Here is a 21,663-nt window from a genome sequence, read left to right as displayed (position 1 = left end):
GTTGCTGTTTTCTCCTATTTCTTTGTCCTTGTGGGTTTATGGTTCTTAAAATAAAAGCTTTATTGTCATTTTAGTGGGGCTTTGTGAGGGAGAAAGGGTTAAATGTATGTGGTCAATTCACCATCTTCCATTTGATGCCTCTCATTTTGAAAAAAAAAAAAAAAAACCAAAACAAAACTATCTGGGTGTGGTGGCTCACACCTGTAATCCCAGCATTTTGGGAGGTTGAGGCAGGCGGATCACCTGAGGTCAGGAGTTCGAGACCAGCCTGGCCAACATAGTGAAACCCCATCTCTACTAAAAATACAAAAATTAGCTGGGTGTGGTGGCAGGTGCCTGTAATCCCAGCTGCTCAGGAGGCTGAGGCAGGAGAACTGCTTGAACCTGGGAGGTGGAGGGGGTAGTGCGTGGAGATCACGCCACTGCACTCCAGCCTGGGCAACAGAGCAAAACTCGGTCTCAAAACAAAGAAACAACAACAAAAAACAAAAACCAAAAAAAACAGAAAGAACAAAACAAACCAAAACCCCAGTGGGGACTTTTCAGTACCCTGTTCTAGGTCCGTGACCAAATTGAATCCAGTACATGGACAGGAGATGATGAAGGTGTACTTTTGTTCTTTTCTCATTTCACTACTTTTGTAGAGTAAAAGATTTGATTTTTCTTTCTGTTACTTGTCTTCTAGAGATGCTAAGTCAGGCTTTACCTTTTCGTCTGTCATTGGTCTTTATGTTTTTATTATCAGAGCTATCTAAAATCAACCATAAATGTCTTAAGAGCATTTTGTGTAAATGATTTATAACACTTTCTTGAGATGGCTTCAGCAGCCTTATTCAACTGCATCTCCTGGCACTTTTAATAAGCCTCTTAATATATTCTGTCATCCCCATCTGTTTTGATTTAAGGTTGATTATACAGACACGCGGTGCTGCAAAAAGCCACCTGATCACTTCAGTAGGGTGTTAGGCATGCATTAAACTCCAGGTATTTTCAGGGAGGAATCATGAAGCCGCTCCTGTTAAATCATATCCATTTTATTACGTCTCTCCTGGTGGATTACGTAGAACTTTGGAAAATTAAACATTAGACATCTTCATAGGAAATCATGTCACTGATTTTTAAAGCCAGCTCAATTTAACCTGCCACTGATTCCCTAACCAGCACTTCTCTGACTGTATCCCGAGGGAAAATGTTTTGAACGCAGCAGAAGGTTAAGGCAGAGGAGTTCGGCTAGACCGGGTAGCAGCCAATCAGATGGGGAGGGTCCAAGGATCTGATGCCTCCAGGCGAGCAGCGCCAAGCCGAGCTGGTTAGTCTCCTTTTACTGTGGATGAACACCACGTACATGCCGTAAATGCTCCCTAGGCTGGCTGCGGCTACAAGGCAGACCCGGGAGCTGAGAATAGAGGAATACCTGCCCAAGCAACTCATTCTGCACAGCCGCCGACAAGACAGCGATTTTCCTGTGCTGGAATGTGCCCATCCAAAGGTATCACTTCCTTTTCATTGAGTTTCTATATTTCTTAAGAATTACGGAAAGGAGAGATGCTGATCCTGGAGGAAGATCCCTGCTTTCTAGTAATGCTTTGTTCCTGTTCTCAGGCTGAGTGCCAGCTTTAAAATGGTTAACCTCTGGGGGAGAAGCTACTAAGCAGAATAAAGGAACACTTTACGTTGCTTAAGCTGACTGTGCACAGAGCTTTTATTAGGATGGATTCTTTGTTACTCTTGCTATTGTTGCGAAGGTAAGCTGGTTACAAACGCAGCTTTCAACCATCACATTCTGCTACCTTTATAACTAAGGAGACCTGGGGGAAGACCTGGGGGGGGGGTGGAGGGTCTAGTATCTCAAAGGTTGCTGCAATTTATCAGCCTCAAAGAGAAAAAGGGCCAAATTGCTGATCAAAGGTAGAGAAAGAGCATTTGGTTGGTATGAGGATTCTTCTACCTTAGGACACAAGTTTTATAAAAAATGAACACTGCGTATTTTCACTGTGCTTAATAATTAAGATGCCTTAATTATCATTTATAACTGACAGCTGGTGTGCTCGTCCGAAAGTCATCAGCGTGTTAGGCGCTCTTGTTTCAGTTGCCAAGGTAATTGGAAGGATAATTTAATATGTTAGAGTAACAAAAGACCCATGAGAAACATATTGCATTAGGTGAGGCATGAGATTGCTTTGTGGAGCGTTTATTTCTGAGAGTGAGTTCCTTCTTTTGTCTCTTGGCCCCATCAATTATCTGTTAGAAGGAATAGCTATAACAGGGACTTTCATCATGTACCATGCAGTTGAACTAACACAGTTGTTTCTTCTATACAGTAGGCAAGATTCAGTTTCTGTCTAAGACATTAAATTGTTAGTCATATGGAAAGATTTCCTGGGAAGTTGTTCATTATCCTCTGTGGGACAAGTGACATCACACATCACTGGGTTATGAATGGTGGCTTGAGTGAAGGAGAGAAAGTGTTTTCTCCGGGAGCAGAAATGAATGCAAAGAGTGCTCTGCTTCATTTCCTAGTGATCTCTAAGAAACATGGCCCATTGAAATGTTAAATGTCACAGCAAATTATCAGGGCTAACATTTTATGGTATATTTGTGGAAGCTCTTATAAGTCATGCAGATGCTTTGTGTAGTTATTTTTTTTAAAAAGGGACATATTAAGGCATTGATTATAGTTTCTAAATTGCTAGCCCGGTGGTATTTTTTTTTTGTTTGTTTTTGAGATGGAGTTTTACTCTTGTTGGCCAGGCTGGAATGCAATGGCAAGGTCTCTGCTCACTGCCACTTATCTGGTTCAAGCAATTCTCCTGCCTCAGCCTCCTGAGTAGCTGGGATTACAGGCACCTGCCTCCACATCCTGCTAATTTTTGTACTTTTAGTAGAGTTGGGGTTTTGCCATGTTGATCAGTCTTGTCTCGAACTCCTGACCTCGTGATCCGCCTGCCTCAGCCTCCCAAAGTGCTGGGATTACAGGTGTGAGCCACTGCACCCAGCCTAGCATTATCTATCTTTAATAGCCAACATTTGAAAATAATGAGTGCCAAACAATAAGAGACGCTTCGTTTATTCATTCAGTATTCATTTATTTACTAATTATGGTCTGGTGAGTGAAAATACACTTCGCCTCTGTGACATCAATTATGCTAGCTTGATACACTTTGTGATTTTGTTTCTCAAAATATTTACAATGTACATAATTTTATTTATAAAATATAAGCAAGTAAAATGGAAATGTACATCTAATATTTAAAAAGCATTTATTTATGTGTAATATAATTCACTATCAAAATAATACAAAATTAAAATTCAAAGTTTTAAGATTTAAAAATCAACTGTAAGATAAAAATAAGATTTTTTAAATGTATGTGAGATTATTGTCTTACTTATTTCTATGTTTAAAAGGCATTGCTTTTGAGAAGGTGAATTAGCCCATTAATCAGATGGTCACAGGGAGTCCATTAGCAACCTTGATGAATGGCAACGGGACTATAGAGGGGGTATTATTTTGCAGAAGAGAATACAGAAGGAGGGTATCTTGGATGATAAGAAGTGTCCTTATACCTGAGATATATAAAATCTATTTCTAGTAAAGAAAGAATAAAAAGAACAGGCAGATTATAATCTTTAAAAATAAAGTTAGCATCAATAAAACATTCAGGACAGCAGGAGATGAGTTAACTTAAGGAATGGATTAAAGCAAAAGAAAGGACCTCTCCCTCCGGGATGTCCTCCAGGCATGAGATAATGGACCGAGGTTGGCCTTGGACACACACAGGTGTGAGGGAAAGCCCAGCTCTGCGCCTACTCCCTGCCCACACCGGGGAGATTGGCCCTACTTGGGCAGCTTATGAGAGTTGCAAGAAATCCACATAATTATAAGCAGTTCATGTAAACATAAGAAGGGTGTAATTATAAAGGTGTGATAAAATCGATTCCCACCTCACTGGGGATGATGGAGTTGACATGATTACTCCTGAGAAGAGGGGCCTGGCTACGGAGCCAGCAACAGAAAGGCCCTTATTAGCGTCTTCATCTCTGTCCTCACCCTCGCCAGTCTCTTTCATCTCTCAGCTGACATCTAGACTTCTACCTTTTGAGAGTATTGCCTTGGATTTAATGCTTTGAAGCCTATGCAAATGCAAATAGCCTTGGGAAGTACACTTTAACACAGGGTCCACCCTGGTGTCCTGGTGGGACTGAGCACGGAGGCTGCTGGGGAATGCTGAGTAGAAGAGAGATTTTTCCAAAGGAAGGGTGGGAATACCAGACCAAAATGATGCCAGTGAGAGAGGAAGGGCTGATTGGAGAGCATGGAGTCTGGGAAACATATTATTATGATTATTATTATTTGTGTTTTTTGAGACAGAGTCTCATTCTGTCACCCAGGCTGGAGTGCAGTGGCGCAATCTCGGCTCACTGCAACCTCCACCTCCCGGGTTCAAGCAATTCTCCTGCATCAGCCTCCCTAGTAGCTGGGATTCAGGCGTGCGCCCCTGCACCTGGCTGATTTTTGTATTTTTAGTAGAGATGGGGTTTCACTATGTTGGCCAGGCTGGTCTTGAACTCCTGACCTCAGGTGATCCACCCGCCTCAGCCTCCTGCAGTGCTGGGATTACAGGCGCGAGCCACCGCGCCCGGCCTGGGAAACATTTGAAGAGACCAACGTAACTTAATAAATGCCCACAGAGAGACCTACAAGTGGGCTGTGGGCCAAAATGAAGTTCGAAGCTCAGGCTGTAACCTTAATGGGAATGTGACACACACACATTTTCTTTTTCTTGGCCACCTGTGAGGATGTTTGCTACCAGTGGTGACTCATGCTGTTTGTAGGAAGAATTTGTTTATTGGTTTGAAGGGGAATAAACCAGAGGAAAAATAAATCAAATCTAAGGGACAGAACAACATTTTTTATTTTTTGCCAGGAAGAGGCAAAATGTGAGGAGATAATGTGAGGAATGGCTTTCCTCAAAATTAACACTGTCTGCATACATGATGGACTTTGATCTCAACAAAGAACGATACAGCCTCTGAGCAGGAATAATTTTCAGATTTGTGCAACCCTCCAGACTCTCCCTATTCAAGGGAACTGTACTGCATGCCTTGATTTTCTCAAACTCGAAATGAATCCCATATACTCCCACCTTTAGGGCTTAGTAGTGATTAAATCTAGAGAGGATTCCATGCTACTCAAGGACCAAATACTCAGGGTATTGCCCAGGCATGGGCAATGGGAGGGCCCGGTGTTCTCAGGTGACCTCTACCTACTGGCCCAGGCCTCAGTACCACCTTTAATCCCACTGAAATGCAAACACCTGGAGGTGAAGGGCCACTATAAAAAGCTATTTTGCCAGGCTTGGTGGCTCACACCTGTAATCCCAGCACTTTGGGAGGCCGAGGCTGGTGGATCACTTGAGGTCAGGAGTTCGAGACCAGCCTGGCCAACATGGTGAAACCCTGTCTCTACTATAAATACAACAAAAATTAGCCAGAAGTGGTGGCACACGCCTGTGGTCCCAGCTACTTGGGAGGCTGAGGCAGGAGGATGGCTTCAACCTGGGAGGTGAAGGTTGCAGTGAGCCGAGATCTTGCCACTGCACTCCAGCCTGGTGACAGAGTGAGACTCTATCGAAAAAAAAAAAAAAGAAGCTATTTTAACTTTCTTCTACCACTTTTGATATTCTGCCATCTTTTTACAATTTTGGGGATGTTTGTTTCCTTTACCAGATTGGAATTCTTCCAAAAAAAGAATAGAGTTGGTCTTCTAATTTATGATCACCTGGCTAGCAAAATGCCTGTCACATAGAAAATATTGCATAAGTATTTGTTCAACTCACTAACACGATTTATTTCCCAAGAAGCTCACTGATGCATGCACACTGAGCTACCAAGCTGCCTAAGTTACACGAAGGGAAAGGTGGCCAAATTAATAGTCTCAATTTGACTTCACAATACAATCTGCGAATTAGGAAAATTTACCTTTGTTCAGCATCTCTCAGCAAACTTAGGTCAGTGGATCCTGGCACCTTATGGTACTGCTGATACCAGGGAACTGTGTTTATGCCCAAGCAAGTCTGACAAATCCACACTGAGAAAATAACAGGTTACTGTCATCCATTAGTGTAAGAGCCTAATCCCGAACATGCAATGTCAGGGAGGGCTGTTGAGAAAGGTACAAAGGACACCAGAAGTATCTGCCACCTACTGGGAAGTGGGGATTGGCTTCTAAGAGGGATGAAGGGCAGAGATGACAGGGCAGCAGTACCCGGGCAGTGAGCTGGGCTGGAGGAAGGCCCTATATTAGGAGGCAGGGTGACGGATCCCACGCTAGTCATCAGAGAACACAGCCATTTATCAGACGTGGGAGGCGTGGTCCTGTGTCGCCCTCCACAATTTCTTAAACTCTTCTCAAAAGAGTCTGTTCAAAATGCTTGTATGGACTGAGAAAGGAAGCCAAGTGTATGTTTTCCCTGATATGCCTGAAGTGGTAGCGTGATGGTACATACCTGTGAACAGCTGGGACCGTGTGATTCTAAATTCTGTTAAGGCAGGCAATGAAAAACAATGAAGCGCTGGAAGGGCACCAAGAATATTTGTCTTGTTTTGTTGAGTATGATGTCATTGAGGGATCACTTGCAGTAGCATCTGGTTTCTGACCTGTGAATCAATCCATCTTACATTCCATCCATCCTTCCTTGCTTTAAACTCTATCAGTATTTTTCCTACCAGCAGCACAGGGGAAATACTTACAGGGGTTCATTCAGTGAACGTTCAGCATCCTCTGGAACCATCTGGGAACCCTATTCCCTTCCTATTCTGCTCTTAGAGACATTCAAGCTCCTTCCCTCAACCCCAAAAGAGCAGATATCCACCGTGCAGGCCATAGTGCGATTTCCGAAGTGTCTCTCTAAGGAATATTCAGCCTGTTCTTAGAGGAAAAAAGGGCAACATTATTAAAACAGAGACTCTCAACAAGTCCAAATGTGTATTAAAAATTAAAATATTGTTCACAGCCTGGTCTTGTATTAAGGCTCCAAATATGCATTTTAAAAAATCATTGCTGAAGTCCTGGAAGGGGCATTCATCACTCCTGAGCCACACCGTCAGGCACACCTGAATTCTAGGGAAATATTTGAATAAAGAATCTCTATGAGGTAACTTCTGGAAATTGCCTCCAAACCCTCAACCTGCACAGAATATAGAGGTTCTCTAACCCACTCTGGTCTCTTTTTCCATTAACTGTGGCCAAACCACGATCTTCTCCCTAGACTACAGCCTCTCTGAGATTTTATACTTCATCTGCCTCTAATTCCATTATGTTCTTCAGGTCTGGGATTACTTCCTAATTCACTATCAAAAATTGATTCAGTGTTGAGCTGTAGCCCAATGTTACTTTACAAATTCATTCTCAAAGTATTCTTTTTTTTTTTTTTGAGACAGTCTTGCTCGTTGCCCAGGGAGGAGTGCAATGGCACGATCTCGGCTCGCTGCAACCTCCGCCTCCTGGGTTCAAACGATTCTCCTGCCTCAGCCTTTCTAGTAACTGGGATTACAGGTGCCTGTCACCATGCCCAGCTAATTTTTGTATTTTTAGTAGAGATGGGTTTTCACCATGGTGGCCAGGCTGGTTTCGATCTCCTGACCTCATGATCCGCCCGCCTTGGCCTCCCAAAGTGCTGGGATTATAGCCGTGAGCCACCGCGTCTGGCCTCAAAATATTCTTGATAGGATCAGTTACCAGTTGTAGCAAAAACTCTTTGTTCTTCTCTTCCCCTCTTCTTCTTGGCCTCCAGTTATTATGGTGAGCTGCTGGACCCTTGATTATTTGAGTTTCGCATGATGAAAAGTCAGTGAGCATTGTGAGGATGCTATTGTTGTCAGTTATAGTTCCCAAATAGGTCTCAGATTCAGCATTTTCTCTGAATTTCACACTGTGTTTGTTTAGACTCCTGCATCTCTCACCAGACCACTGCTTTACGTTTTAATGGGCTTTTCTGCTTGTAAGACTCTTCCTTCTTTCATCTATTATCCACACTGCTGCACAGTTATGATTGTTAAAATTCAATTTTTTAACATTATTCCTTCCCTTAAAACATGTCAGAGTGCCACTCCTCACTCTACCCCCCGCCCCCTTAGTCTAATCTCTTCCAAAGTGTGGTTGCAATCACGTGGACTTTAGTTAAAATCCCGACTGCACCATTTTGGTAGTTGATGACTTGATTTTGATGTGAATGAAGTGGGATGATATCTATCTATGTTGCATTTTACTTGAGGTTTAAATAGGATAATGAATGTCAGGTATCTAAGATGCCATCTGTTTCAGAGTAGACACTGACAAAGTTGGAAACAATTATTTCTGCTGGGGTCCAGTCCAGATTCAATGCTGGGTGTGCCACCAAAGAGACTTTCATTCTCTGACACCTGCCTACCATAGCAGCCTCCTGCTCCTCCTAGCCCACTGCTTCCTCCTGCAATTTTATTCTCTAGCCGTACTTGGAGTTCTCAAACATCACATGTGGTTTAGTCTGCATTCCTCAATGTTTGCCATTATATGTGCTGTTTCCTCAATATGGAATACAGCATCTCTCCCCAACCCCCCTCCTGTTTCCTGGAAATTTCTTGTGCATCATTGAACACATAGATAAAGAGCACCTGTTTCTTCTCGGTGATAATTCTTTATACCTTTTAATAACTCTTCAAACATTTGATAATCCTTTCTATGTGCCAGGAGCTCTTTTAGGTGTTTTAAACATTTTATCTAATTTAATATTGATCACCTTTCACCTTACGAGAAAAAGAAATGTAATGTTTTTAATTAAAATGAAGTACAAAAGAAAAAAATAACAATTTAATATTTTGAAATTCATAGCCTGGCATGGTGGCTCACACTTGTAATCCCAGCACTTTGGGAGGCCGAGGAGGGTGGATCACCTGAGGTCAGGAGTTCAAGACCAGTCTGGCCAACATGATGAAACCCTGTCTCTACTAAAAATACAAAAATTAGCCAGGAGTGGTGGCAGACACCTGTAATCCCAGCTACTTGGGAGGCTGAGGCAGGAGAATTGCTTGAACCCAGGAGGCAGAGGTTGCAGTAAGCCAAGACTGCGCCACTGCACTCCAGCCTGGGCAATGGAGCAAGACTCTATCTCAAAAAAAAAAAAAAAATGAAATTAATTACTCTCCTAATCACAATGTACTGTCTTCCCCATTACATTTATGAACTACTGGAGTGTGGAAACCAGTGATTATCATAGCTTGAATGGATGAATGAACAGAAAGATAGACGGATAGAAGAAAATTGGGAAGGCTAATGTATATTAGGGGAGGTGAAACTGTTTCCTGAGATGGCCGATATTTTAGGAAGGGAATTATAACAAAGCCCAGAAATGCCTGAAAAGATGCTATGTAAACAAATAAATAAAAACAAGGCAAACCAAGCTTAAACCAGGATGGTCTGCTGCAGATTGGAGAGGTTCAGGTAAGCTAGATGGCCTGATAGGAAACTAAGAACAGAGAGAAGCTGCATCAGAGGATTCTTGAAGGAAGAGTCTAGGATGCACTAAGAATGGGCTTCACTTCCTACAGAAACGAGCCAGAGTAGCCTAGATGGAAAAAAACAACAACAAAAATACATTAAAAAAAGAACCAGCCTCTTTAAGAATTCATAATATATTTGATTAGCACTTCCTTAGTGCCGGGTTCCATGCTAAGCACATTACGTGAATTGACTCATTTGAACTTCCTTTAAAAAATCTCAAGAGGGCGGGGCGTAGTGGCTCACGCCTGTAATCCCGGCACTTTGAGAGGCTGAGGCAGGCAGATCACCTGAGGTCAGGAGTTCGAGACCAGCCTGGCCAACTTGGTGAAACCTCCTCTCTGCTAAAAATACAAAAATTACCTGGGTGTGGTGACATGCACCTGTAATTCCAGCTACTTGGAAGGCTGAGACAGGAGAATCACTTGAGCCCAGGAGGCAGAGGTTGCAGTAAGCTGAGACCACGCCATTGCACTCCAGCCTGGGCAACAAGAGCGAAACTCCATCTCAAAAAGAAAAAAAAACCCAAGAAAAAAGAGATTTTGTAATCCCTATTGTGTAGGTGAGATGACCGAACTATAGCCAGACTAGTGTAAGACCACAGAGCTGGCAATTGGAAGGTTGGGTTGGAACCCAGGTTTGCCTCACTTTTGCCCTTTAAGACTCTGCAGTTCTGTCCCTCTAAGGATACTGTAGGAGATGGTTTGGGCTAGAAAAAAAAAGTGAATTAACCTAGGAAGAAAAGACCTCACATCACCTCCAAAGTTTGAAACTAGAGGAAAATCAAGAAATGCAAAGCCCAGGAAATTAAAATATGAGAAGAAACAGGCTTCCGTTCCCTGCTAAACTCATTGAGGATTGTGAGATTTCCCTGACTATAGTGCAGATCCCATAAGAGTGCCATTACTGTGGCAGCGAGATTGCTGTGGACACTGAAGACCAACCACATGCACGGGTTGCATTTTTCCTGGATGAGGGGTAGGGAGAGGATGGAGAAGGAATTCAAGAAAACCAAAAGGGGGAAAGCTATAAATGCCAGGGCCATGAACTGCGGAGACACAAATCCTCCTTTTTCCTTGATCCGATTTTACCCTGGATATGTAATTGTTGGGGAATGGAGTAGAAATTGTTGGGGAATGGAGTAGAAATTGATGGGAGGAGGTGAGAGCACTAAGTCATGGGCCAGGTACCCATCTGTTGGGGTACACCCCAGGGAGAGGTTTGGTTGTATGACCCTGGCACACATAGTCATGGATGAAAGATGATTTCTGGAGTCAGGGAGCAATCTGACAGGTCATCATTTTGCATTTTATTTAATTGAATTAAGTATTTTTATCTGTTCAATGAAATAAAAAGCCAACCGAAGGTTTTATTGTCTTATTTGGCACTTTAATTGAAAGATATGTGCTGTAAAATATGTCTTATTTACAAAATTAGGTTCAGATGTACATTAAGTGTTGAATTTATTCCATTAATATATTTTGAAAAGAATGAGTTCATCATTTAGAGGAGAAGTAGGGTGGATGAGGAGATGGAAGGATGTTTGTTTGTTTACTTTGCTTTGTATTTCCTTTGCTGATGTTTTGATTAGAACACTACAAAGAAAAGATATTTGGAGATGTAAATGGGCAAGAAATGTCATATATTGATTTTTCTGGAATTCATATCTATGTCTAACTCTCATCTCAAGTTTTAAGCTTCATCCATTTTCAGGTTCTTACAGATGCTAAACTTACAAAACATATTTGTAGGCTTGTTGCTCTTTCCAACCCATCCCTGTTTCTTCTATTCTCACCATTGCCTTCACTCACACTCACATTTTTTTGTTCCAATTATGGCAATAACCTTGTGATAGGTTTCTAGGCCTGCCTCCTCCAACTTCTACATACTTGCCAGAGTTGACTTTCGAAAACACACATCTACTCATGTTCTCTTTTTCCTTTTCTTCTTGTTTTTCCTTCCCCACCCATGCCCCCAACATCCTATGGGTGCTGTACGGATGTGGTAACAAGCTTTGAGGGAGACACATGTCACACACATGCATAGAAACCCAATCATCACACCTATCAACCCCAAAAGGATCACTTCCTGATGTTAGTAACTTTCTTAAACTTTTTAAAGATAGCCCTTTATTCTCAGAAGAAGGTCCAGCTTTGCTCATGGATTACAAAGTCTTGACCATCTGTCAACGTGCGAGCTCCCAATAGCCTCTGCCCCATTGCCGTGAAGCTGCCAAACACATGGTTCTTTTCCACCACCCTTGCCTTTCTGACTGCTGCTGCTTCTTCCTGGAACATCATTCCCTACCCCTCCATCCCATCAGTCACTTCTTACTCCGGCCCGAAGCCCTCCATTTCCGGGCACGTGGCACATCTCACAGCAAGCCCCTGCTCACACACTTAGCCAGCATGGATCAGATATCTGTCCTCTCTGCTCATTCAGCACCTGTTTGTGTTTCTAACATGTCAACCATTTTTAATTTATGTTTGCCTGATTCTCGAGAAATGTTTGTTGAGTGAATAATGACAAAAACAAGAATTTCTGAAATGAAAATGGCAAAGAACATATATTTCCTATAGTAATATAATCAGTGGAACACTAGAAGAGGATCTGTAGATGAAATCAAATTTTCTTCCTAAAGGTTTACCAAAATTGCACAATGATCGGGAAATAACTTGGGATTTGAATCATCATCATTTTTCATTCTTGTTATGAAATGTTGCCTATTAAATGTGCCTCCCCTTGACCTAACCTCAGTCAAAAATTTAAAGACATAGCTAAAAAATTTGCTAAGTCATATGTTATACCTTTTATTTGTTGATAATGCTGTCTAAATATTTGGTTTGGTTTCTTCATTTATTCAACATTTTTCTCTCAGGAGAGAGCTGATGGGGTTCATAAACTTCTCAAAATGGTCAACTTGTCATTGCAATGGTTACTGTATCAACAAGTTGACAGAATCAAATAGGTGGACTAAACCTCCAAGCTATCACAATGCATTTAGCTTAGTAACTGCTGATGGTCTATATTCTACTTAATGTTCAGGGCCCATCTCCAAATCAACACCAACTTGAGTAAAACGTGGCGGGCATTGGCATATATGAACACATTGCATAGTGTGATTCATAAGCTCCAGAAGTTCCTAGAGCACTCATGATTTTATGTTTGGAGCACCCTTTAAAGGCTTGATATTAGTGTTCTTTTTCCTGTAAATTGTTGGCTGCTGCATTGGAGAAATTCAGTGACAGGGTGGTTTTGTAACAGGGTTTGACACCAAATATTTCGGCTGTTGGTAGCAACACTAATCTTGCACTTACCTGTGCCATGGGATTGCAGAGAAAAGCTCATTGTTTTATGATTGTGGGACACACCGTAATACGGAGTGTCCTACAAATGACTTTCACAGAATCATATTTCTTTATACTCGTCTTCATTTTCCAGGATGTAAAGTCACTTGATGTGCTTGTCTCATGAGTATCTGCAATGAAGCTTCATGGATATATGTATGTTTCTGAACTCTTTTAGTTATGCCAGCATTTTCCTGTTAAATATTTATAATGACTTAGTGCCACATTTCAGCTTCTCTGTAGTTTGAAAAGTGTCAATGCATCAAAAGGGCTGTGTGATTTCTGCACTATGCATTTCAGATCCAAATTTTAGATGTGTTGTGTCTTTATAGTCTCTAGGTTGACTATATTGTGTAAATTCGTATCTGGTCTCATTTGTTAGAACTGACGTATTACACAGTTCTGATCTCTGGAAATGAACTGACATTGAGACTCAATCTATGTAAGTATTTAAGTGATGTGGCTGACATCACATTGATGTCAATGAAAGTGTCAATTTGGAAACTAGGCCCAGGCTAGTGGCCACACAGTGGCTTTAAGTGAGTGCTTCTCATCTCTATTTGGGGCCCCGAAAACATTTCTTGCCAGTCACTTACTTAGAATTTGCAGAAGATTTAAGAAAAAGTAGTTGGCTATGTAAGCGTTTGGCTCTCTGTATGAGGGCTTTCCTGTGTGAAGCATATATGATCAGTTATATTACAGGAGATTTAATAAAATAGTTTCCTAATAAGGAGTGCAGAATGACAAATGTAAGTAGGACATAGCTTTGCTAAGTAACTTTCTGAAGCACTACCATTAGCTTCGTTTCAACATTTTTACCTTCAACATTTAAACAAACAGAATGATTGAAAGAATAGTACATCAAATACCCACTAGCTGGATTTAATTATTAACATGTTGCCGTACTGCTAGGTCCTCACGGGCATGTGTTTTGAAGAAGCATTTGAAAATAAATTGTAGGCATCATGACGTACTTCACTCCTAGAAACAGGAGACCCCAAGAGTGAGGGCATTGTATTACATGGCCTCAATTTTATAATACAACTAAGAAAATTAAGAGTTTTCTAATACAATCTAACGTCCATTTCACTTTTAGTCTTTTTCAATTGTTCCTTTTAAATTATTTTATTCTTTTGTTCTTCAACCAGGTTATACTGGAGGCTCAGGAATTTCATCTCTATTAATCTAATATATTCCCCCCGCTATTTTTCCCTATGACATTGACTTTGTGAAGAGAACAGGCCAATTGTCTTGTAGAACATCCCACAGTGAGGATTTGTGTGATTGCTTTATTGTAATGATGTTCCCTTTGGTTCCTATTAACTAGAAATTACTTCTTACAGCTTGAGTAGGTACCATTTGTATGCTTTTGGCAAGAATATGTCATAGATGATGTTTCTATGCCATCACATCTGGAGGCACACAATTTCATGACGTCAGAATTCAGTGATGCTGCAGTTGATTTTTTGGTTAAGGTGGTGACTGCCAGATCTTTCCAAAAAGAAAAGTTATCCCTTTTGCAATCATTAGGTAATCTGAGGGGTGGTAATTTGTTACTATGTGGAATATCCTATTTGTCCATAACTACTAGGTTCGTAGGTTGAAATGGCCTTAAGCCACCCAAGGGATCTTTCCTGAATATCTCTTTTCTGAATGTGTTTGAACGTGATCTATGAGGAAATTATTTCTCCTAGAAGCACCATTAATCCAAATCTGTTTCATCAGGAAAAATGTCATAAGCCTTCTAAAAATTATTGTTGCATTAAACCACCTTCATTAAAGAAAATATAGATGATATCAAACAGATTATTTGTGGAATTTATTTTCTCATATCCTAATTATTAAATATACAACTGTCAGTTCATCATCTGGGTGTAAACGACACTTTTTTCAGTCACACTCTCAGAAACAAGTAGAACAAGTTGGAGAGAAAGCTGTCACTTGTTTTTCCAGTAATTCTATCAGATTATGAACCAGTCTGCAAAGTAATGGAAGATCTAAGATAAGACATACATGATCTCTTTCCCTATCTACATTGTAAACTCCTTAAAGGCAAGAACCATAGTTCTGATTTTGGCGTGGAGATAAAATAAGGGGCAAAGGTGGAAATTGTTCTAATAAGAGCATGGAGACACATTGTACTGAGGGACAAGAGTAAAGAAAATATGGGGCCAGGCGTGGTGGCTCATGCCTGTAATCCCAGCACTTTGGGAGGCCGAGGCGGGTAGATCACGAGGTCAGGAGTTCAAGACCAGCCTGACCAACATGGTGAAACCCCAGCTCTACTAAAAATACAAAAGTCAGCTGGGCATGGTGGTGGGCACCTGTAATCCCAGCTACTCAGGAGGCTGAGGCAGGAGAATCACTCGAACCCGGGAGGCAGAGGTTGCAGTGAGCCAAGATCACACCACTGCACTCCAGCCTGGGTGACAAAGCGAGGTTCCAACTCAAAAAAAAAAAAGAAAATATAAACCTAGGGAAAGGTAGTCATCTAAATGAAGGTCCTGTTCGATTTGAGGACTGCAAAAAGTGCTTTCCTAAGTGGGCTATGGGGGCCTGTTGCCCTAAGAGCTTCTACAAATTCTTTCTTCCCAGAAGCATTTCAGAGTTACATGAAAATTCCAAACAGAAGGAAGAAAAACTGGAATTTTCATCAGTATCTTGCTTAGTTTCTCCAAGTCTTAGTTTTTTTTTTTTTTTTTTAAGTGGAATCTGGCTCTGTCACCCCAGCTGGAGTGCAGTGGCATGATCTTGGCTCACTGCAACCTCTGCCTCCTGGGTTCAAGCGATTCTCCTGCCTCAGACTCCCGAGTAGCTGGAATTACAGGCGTGCACAACCACACCTGGCAAATTTTTGTATTTTTAGTAGAGATGGGGTTTCACCACATTGGCCAGGCTGGTCTCGATCTCCTCACCTCAGATAAACTGCCCACCTTGGCCTCCCAAAGTACTGGGATTACAGGTGTGAGCCACCGTGCCCAGCCATCCAAGTCTTACTTTTCTTACATGTAAAATAAATAATTTGAAAGCTGTAATCTCTAACGTTCTTTCCACCAAAATGACTCTGTGGCTCTATGGGTCTGAAATGTGTTATGCAAGATTGGAGGCGGGGCTGGAGAAATGGGTGCAATCATACTCGTGTTGAGTACAGGAGTGAGGAGGAAAAACTGGACCTGAGAGAGTGTGGGCTGAGTCAGAGGGAAAGCAAGAAACTGGAATGTCTCCAGGATAGAAAGCAGGTCATTTCCCGGGAAGTCAGCTTTGTGTGAGAAGATTATAAGAAGCAATGCTGGAAAGGTATGCAGAACTCTTCATTCGTTCAAGATTTTTGAGGGCCTCCTATATGTCTAGACAGAGAGGATCCAGAGATAAACAAGTATATTATTTCCATGTTCTCATGGAGATAGTATATTAGTGGGAAAAGACAGATAATATAGGAAAAAAATGTAACCTCATGGCCCTCTAATGCAATGGTTAAAGGTAAAGGCTTCAGAGCCAGACCATCTACATTCAAATTCTAGCTCTCCAACTTGATCTGGAGCAAGATAGTTAAACTTTTCCTGCCTTAATGTCCCATCTGTGTAATAATAGGACCCATTTTATATGGTTGGAACATGAGGATTAAAGAGGAAATAAATGTAAAAACTTTAGAATGGTGTCCGGCACGTGGTAAGTCTGAAATACATGTTAATTATTATTATGATGATGCAGATAAGTGCTGTGATAATAATGAAGTAGATGAATGGCACGGTTTTTCAACCTTAATCCTACTGACATTTGTGGGACCCTGATAATTCTTTTATGTGGGCAGCTGTCCAGTGCATTGTAGCATCCCTAGCCTCTACTCACTAGATGCCAGTAGCAACTCCCAGTAACGACCACCAAAAATGTCTCTAGCCATTGCTAAATGCCCCTAGGGAGGCAAAAGTCTCTCCTGACTGAAAACCACTGGGTTAGAGAATAAAGGGTGCAATATTTTTAGATAGGGCAATATAGGACTCCTCAAAGAAAAACAGGAACAGACTCCTGAATGATGTTTTGCACACATTTTGCAGCGATGAGAAAACCTGGGGGAGACTGCTCTGTAGAGGCAACAGCAAAGATAAAAGTACCTAGGCTGGAACAAGTTGGTGTGGCCAGCTTGGGTGGAGAAGAGTAAGATTATGTCAAAGAAGTAGGTGGGGTCAGAGTCTGAAGGGCAGTGAAGACCCTGGCAATCAGTTTGGATTTTATTCTTTATATGCTGAGAAGCTATTAGAGGATATTAAGCTAGAGAATGACAAAGCAGGAAAGCTGATGTGGAGGGGAATGCAAGTCCAGTGAGAGATGAGGGGGGCTTGGACAGGAGGAGTCAGAGGTCATGGCTGGGGAGGTGGTGAGCTGCAACAGGATTGCAATGTATGATGGTTGAAGAATCTGTAGAATGGTTCTTCATGTATGGGGAATAAGGGTAAAAAGGGAAAAGCACATTTATGAGGAAGGAGTTTAATAAATCAGTAATTCTGTCTAGGCCGTGTGCCATTTGGGATCCTGCAAGTGGTAACTGGGCTGTTGACCATACTAGTTTGGAGATCAAGTGAAAGATTGGTCCTGGAGATATATGTATGGGAGCTATCAGTGTTTAGACAGTACTTAAGCCATGGAACCTTCTGAGATCACCAAAGGAGAGAGGAGGGTGAGGTGGGAAGGCCATGGACCAGTTCTGAAGCATGCCTACATTCTCTGAAGAGACAGAGAAAACAGAAATGGCCACTGATGTAGGAGGTCAGCCCAGAGGCTGTGTGGCGTCTTAGAAGAAAAGCAAAGAAACGCTTCAAGAGGGTGCGGCTCATCTGGGTCAAATGCTACCAAGAGGTCAAGTAAGAAGAGAACTCTGGACAGACATCTGGATTTGACAAGGTGGAGAGTGTTGGTGACTATGATGAGAATGGTTTCACTGGGGGCATGGGAATGAAGGGCTTTCTGGAGTTGATTCTGGAGACAGTGGATGGACGTTAAGAAAGTTGAGACAGGCCAGGCGTGGTAGCTCATGCCTGTAATCCCAGCACTTTGGGAGGCCGAGGCGGGCAGATCACATGAGGTCGGGAGTTCGAGACCAGCCTGACCAACTTTAGGAGAAACCCTGTCTACTAAAAATACAAAATTAGCCAGGCGTGGTGGCACGTGCCTGTAATCCCAGCTACTAGGGAGGCTGAGGCAGGAGAATCGCTTGAACCTGGGAGGCTGAGGTTGCAGTGAGCTGAGGTCGCGCCATCGCACTCCAGCCTGGGCAACAAGAGTGAAACTCCATCTCAAAAAAAAAAGAAAGTTGAGACAGGAAGTGCAGATACCTCTTTGGAGAACTGTTCCTGGGAAGGAGAAGGGAGAAATAGAGCAGCAGTCAGAGAGGGACGTGGGCCAAAGAACACACTGTTTTTTGGTTAAGGTAGAAGTATTACAGCATATTTGAATGCTGATGGAACTATTCCAGTGAAGAGAAGGAAACTGATGATCCAGCGGGATATTAGGAACAATTGCATGGAAGAATTTGTTGAGGAATGGAAGAGGTAAAATACACTGTTGACAATGGGTCAGTTTGTCTGATGAGAGAAGGATGGACAGTTCAATAAAATGAGAGAGGAGAGAAATTTAGGTAAAATGGTGCATTCAGGGTGAAAAATAAAGTAATTTTTGTCAGAATACTTCTATTTTCTTAAAGTATATAGCAAGACCATCAACATATGGCCAGAGCGCAGAGGTTAAAGGGCTGAACAAAAGATAAAAAGGCACTGAGTATTCCTTTAGGAGAGAGAACAAGAGTATTTATGGGGAAATCTGTTAGAATCACCAGGCAGTTTTAAATACTGATTGAACCGCGTAGTGATGTATTTAAAGTGAGGCCCAACAGCACATTTGCATCCTTTTTCTTTGTTGCTTTCGTGCTTTGATGCAGACATAATGTAGTTAGAGGGTTGAATGTAAACAGACTGGTGTATTGCCAGGCATGTGTACAGGGGGAGAATAGAGGAGCAGGGGATGAAGGCAGAATATGAAGGGACATTTGCACTGGTGGGTTCTGGCCTCCAGGCTGCTGGGGGGGAAAGCAGTTGTGGGGAGCGGTGCTGACAGGTGGGAAACTCATAGGGTTGGTGCACTGGTGTTCTCAGGGAGGTGGAACGTAACCAGAGTGTAGATACTAGGATAAGTTGCCTGGAATGATTAGAGATAATTATCAGAGTGGATGCTTTCCACTGGGATCTCAGAAATGGTCAAGTCTTGGGTAATGAATGGTGAGATTATAGAGAGCTTTGACACGCAGGATAAGAAGTCTGAGTTCTGATCTTCCTGAGAAAGTTGTTCAGTCTGGAGTTTGTGGACAAGTTTTAGAGCATGGAACTAGAATAAAAGGGTGTGTGTGTGTGTGTGTGTGTGTGTGTATGTGTCTGCATTTTTCTGGGTGAGAGGATCCTAGGTTCCCCTAGATTATCAAAAGAATATCGGAACTACAAAATGTTAAGAATAATTTCTCGGTCAGGCATGGTGGCTCATGCCTGTAATCTCAGCATTTTGGGAGGCCGAGGCAGGTGGATCACCTGAGGTCAGAAGTTCGAGACTAGCCTGGCCAACCTGGTGAAGCCTCATCGCTACAAAAAATACAAAAATTAGCTGGACATGGTGGCAGGTGCCTGTAATCCCAGCTACTCACAGGAGAATCACTTGAACCGGGAGGTGGGGATTGCAGTGGGCCGAGATCATGCCACTGCACTCCAGCCTGGGTGACAGAGCAAGACCCCATCTCAAAAAAAAAAAAAAAAAAAGAATGATTTCTCTAAAACCTAGGAGGCGGGCAGCCACTGACAGTCTCTGAACAGCAGTAGTGGTGTGAGCTGCTATTTACAAAGATGACACTGAGTTTGAAGGGGCAGAGAGGAGAAGATATTCCAACTCTGAAGAGATGTGTAATTCTCCACTTACATAGCGCAGAAAGGAGTAGATGCTGGAGCTGACTCCACAGCACAGCACCTGTGGGGCTGGATGCCGGTGCCTGCTGAGGCAGCATCCCTCTTCACATCATTCTGTGTTCATTGCTTCCTCATTCCTCATTTCCCCCTCCCCTCCACTTCCAACTAAAATAAAGTGGTTTTAATGAGGCATCACTTGGTGAGCTTTCGAATCAGGAGCCTGTAGAAGGACTTAACCAAGGATGTAGAGTCCTGCTGAATGCATCTTTCATCACTTTGGGGCAGGAGGACAGACCTAGAGGTACTTTCTGACGAAGGATTTAGTGCACTTGTTCCTGGGCTCAGGAAATATGGAGTTTCTTCACTTCTGAAGTCAAGCACTTTAGTGTCCATCAACCTTAAGATTGAGGCATTATGGTGTCAATAAAGAGCAAAAATCTTGGATTCAGATACATGGCTAAGCAGCTATTTCATTTCACCCTAACAATAGCTCTGTTAAGAAAAATTGAACCTATCTCACTGTAAGAGTAAATAAACAGAAGTTTCAAGAAATTACCTCGCCCACGGTGAGGCTGCTAGTACAATGCAGAACTTGATATACTTTTCAAAAGGTCACATGTATTTCTCAAAGCGTAGGAAACATGCTCCTCCAGTTCTTGTGAAGCACTCACTCACTCACTCACTCACTCACTGGCACAAGCACGAGATGAATGAGTTTTCCTTAAAATTGGGTTCAAGCACCAGGCTGACAGGAAACCATGTCATAATTAAAATCAGTCAATGTCATTGTTGAAATAGAATGACTTGTCTTTCAAGAAGACAATTCTGAGTGGAATTTCAATTACATTTGGAATTAAAATAACTGTGCTATGTAATCTTTTAGAAGGTAGTCCTCTTACTGTCTAAGAAGCTGAATTTATTTTTTAAAACATTCTAATTAGGCATTCTTGAGGAATTTCCACCTTCAGTGAAACTGACAGCCCGTGCCATGCTGTGCCGTGCCGTGCATGCTGTGCTGTTGGTAGTGAGAGCAGAAGCTGGGTGTGGGAGGTGAAAGGAGACTCTTGCATAGTCTTAGAAGCAGACGGAAAGGGAAATCTTCTGTAAATTGCATTTCTAATCACCATGATGACCATGTTTTCTAGCCCTAAAATTGGGACATGTGACTTGACAAAGAGACAGAATACTCAAAACTGGGAATGATCAGAAATATGGGATTTATGGTTATCACACTATTATCAATGGTGGCAAGGGTCAGCTTGAAGAATTCAGAATTAAAATTTAGATTACATTTGAGGAAATTTACTTTAAAAATTAATTTCTGAATATGTCACACTTATGAACATTCAATTCTCTGTCTTGAAAGCTTCCCACCACCTCCTTCTCCTAAATATCCCGTTTGTGAGTTCCCATACGTACTTTATAACTTTGTGTAATTGAGGGTTTCAGTACCCATTGCCTATGTGCAACTGCATCCAGCCTTTGTAGTTTTGGAACCGAGGATACTGACCACTCTCAGTTGGCCATCAATAAATATTTATTGCAGGGATGGAGGGTGGGTGAAACTGGAGCCAACCAGAGCCAGGATAAACCATGTGCCTTGGTGCTTTTCTTGTGAAGGCTTTATGTTTACTTCTCTTCGCACAACTAAATATGGGACTAAGTTTGAATAGCACGTGTCTCCTCGTTGAAAACTTACCGTTGGCCAGGTGCGATGGCTCATGCCTGTCATCTCAGTAGTTTGGGAGGCCGAGTCGGGCAAATCACTTGAGCTCAGGGGTTCAGGACCAGCCTATCCAACATGCAACATGGTGAAACTTCATCTTTACAAAAAATACAA

At 42.1% G+C, this 21,663-nt stretch overlaps 1 protein-coding gene and 1 non-coding gene across 7 annotated transcripts in view; one reads left to right on the top strand and one right to left on the bottom strand.

Annotated features, from left to right (window-relative positions):
• The first annotated feature begins 991 nt into the window (after nt 1-991).
• SORBS2 (sorbin and SH3 domain containing 2) overlaps nt 992-21,663 on the top strand; it is a 373,741-nt gene continuing 353,069 nt past the window's right edge. For 3 of the 6 annotated variants that reach the window (XM_055112073.2, XM_055112074.2, XM_055112072.2), the window contains exon 1: nt 993-1,489. The gene's annotated coding sequence lies outside the window, so the exon portion shown is untranslated. Of the gene's footprint in view, nt 1,490-21,663 lie in introns of all 6 variants that reach the window. The other 3 variants (XM_055112071.2, XM_055112070.2, XM_063604034.1) reach the window with 2 other exon arrangements.
• On the bottom strand, nt 11,514-11,617 carry LOC112439755 (small nucleolar RNA U13). The gene has a single exon (XR_003027991.1). It is a non-coding gene; the product is annotated as a small nucleolar RNA U13 (small nucleolar RNA).

This window comes from Pan paniscus, chromosome 3 (assembly GCF_029289425.2).
Source record: "Pan paniscus chromosome 3, NHGRI_mPanPan1-v2.0_pri, whole genome shotgun sequence".
NCBI lineage: Eukaryota > Metazoa > Chordata > Mammalia > Primates > Hominidae > Pan > Pan paniscus.
The sequence above is the reverse complement of the archived record's forward strand: the minus strand, read 5'-3'. Positions and strand labels throughout refer to the sequence as shown.